Consider the following 2,272-nt stretch of genomic DNA (forward strand, 5'->3'; position numbering starts at 1 on the left):
CATTTCTTTTAAAGCCCTTTATGTGATGTCGCTCAGACGTCCAACTGTGGCATTTCTTTTAAAGCCTTTTATGTGACGTCGCTCAGACGTCCGACTATGGCATTTCTTTTAATGCCCTTTATGTGATGTCGCTCAGACGTCCGACGGTGGCATTTCTTTAAAGCCCTTTATGTGGTGTCGCTTAGACGCCTGACTGCGGCATGAGTTTTATTTGTTTACCTTTCGAGGCGTCGCTCCAGACACCCGATCGGTTTTTCATTTATTTGTTACTTATCAAGTCGTGCATAAATAATATCATTGTTTTATGAGCATCATTTTATTCGTGACGCATTCATGCATTCATTTATTATATCTTTTATCCGAACTATCTTGCAAGTACTTTCAAAGTACTCACCTGGCTTGTTGATTTGGCCAGATGTTGATGAAGGCGATCTCATGGATGAAGAGTTTGATAGCAAGTCCGACGCCTAGAGGAGTCCTAGTCAGTCCCGTGCGATCCTATTTGGTCCTTGTATTATCCGCTTCCGCAACCCAGAAATTAATTCATCGAGCCTCACCTCGACGCTCGATGAGCTGCCAGTTAGGAGTCAAGTTATCCACCACTTTTTACCAGGAGCTAGTAGCATGCCACCACATCCATGTGTCATAACCACCCTTATGTGAGATATTGGTGAGTTTGTAATAAATTGTTGAGCAGCCTCAGCTCAACCCTGTAATATATTTAATGCTACTGGTCCTCTGTTCATCAAGTATTTGTCTACCAGTGAGAATGACTTTTCCTAGACTGGGATTTAAAGATCGATTTTCTCAATATTTATTTATTGAAAAGTCGGTCGTGACACTGGTGTACCGCAGAATGGAGGAAACGGCCTTGTGTTCGACCGGCCACGTTCGAAACGGGGTCCTGTTGATCGTGAGGGGTGTGGCGTACCGCAAAACGGAGGAAACAGACCTCCTACGTTCGAAACGGTGGTCCTGTTGATCGGGAGGGGTGTTTCGTACCGCAAAACGGAGGAAACGGACCTCCTACGGTCGAAACGGGGCTCCTGTTGATCTGGAGGGGTGTGGCGTACCGCAAAACGGAGGAAACGGACCTCCTATGGTCGAAATGGGGGTCCTGTTCATCGGGAGGGGTGTGGCGTACCACAAAACGGGACTCCACGGGATACTGTTCATCTCCACCGTCGACCTCCTCCAGCCTCCACCGGCTACTGTCGACCTCCTCCAGCCTCCACGGGCTCCTGTTCATCTAGCCTCCACCGCGCGCTACTCCACTGGCTACTGTTCATCCAGCCCTCCACCGTCTACTATTCATCCAGCCCTCCACCGTCTACTGTTCATCCAACTCTCCACGCCACGGGGTCCTATTCAACCACCCCTCCACCATCTACTGTTCATCCAGCCCTCCACACCATGGGGTCCTGTTCATCCAGAGGCAAGGCCACCGCTCACTGTTCATCCAAACCCTCCCCCCTGCAACACTCACTGTTCATCCAATCGATCGGCTTCAGATAGCAGCAGTAGCGAAGGAATCGCTCCATCGGGTTCAGTTAACAACCATCGATCGATCGCTCGGGTTCAGTAACGCGTAGCCTGCAGTGCAATAGCTCGGGTTCAGTTAGAGCCCAACGCCTCGCTCGGGTTCAGTTAGAGCCAACGCCTCGCACACACGTGCGTACGTGTACGAGAGAAACACGCATCGCTCGGCCCCCGACCTCCCACCGTAACCGGCAACTCCCCGAAATTTTCCTACCCCTCGCTTCTACCATGGTTTTTTCCGTCATGGACGGCCCAAAGAATGTCATGCAGCTGTGTCTCCGGCCCGCCTAGGACGAAAAGCCCATTTTTTTGTCATGATTTTTTGTCATAGAAGTAGGGGCCCACCACATCTATGATGATACCGGGTTCTGTCACAATTATCGTCATAGAAGTGTCATATGTATGAAGAAAAAAATTCGTTCAGCCCAAAATGTCACGGATGTGTCTTTTTTTGTAGTGACATGACGATGTCGAACATGGATACTATGACGAGGATGATGATGTTGATGACTTTGATCTTGATTATGCAATGAGACACTTTGGTCTTATGGCAAATCTTCGGGGATATATGGCAAGTGGAAAGGAATCTTGATAGTGGATGTACCGATCACATGACCGGAGATAAAGACATGTTTCGTGAGCTTGCTGAAAACGTGGTCCTCAAAAGTTTGTCATTTTCGGTGACAACTCGAAGGGTAAGGTGGTTGGCATCGGTAAGGTGGCCATATCACAT

The sequence above is a fragment of the Triticum dicoccoides genome, chromosome 1B, assembly GCF_002162155.2.
Source record: "Triticum dicoccoides isolate Atlit2015 ecotype Zavitan chromosome 1B, WEW_v2.0, whole genome shotgun sequence".
NCBI lineage: Eukaryota > Viridiplantae > Streptophyta > Magnoliopsida > Poales > Poaceae > Triticum > Triticum dicoccoides.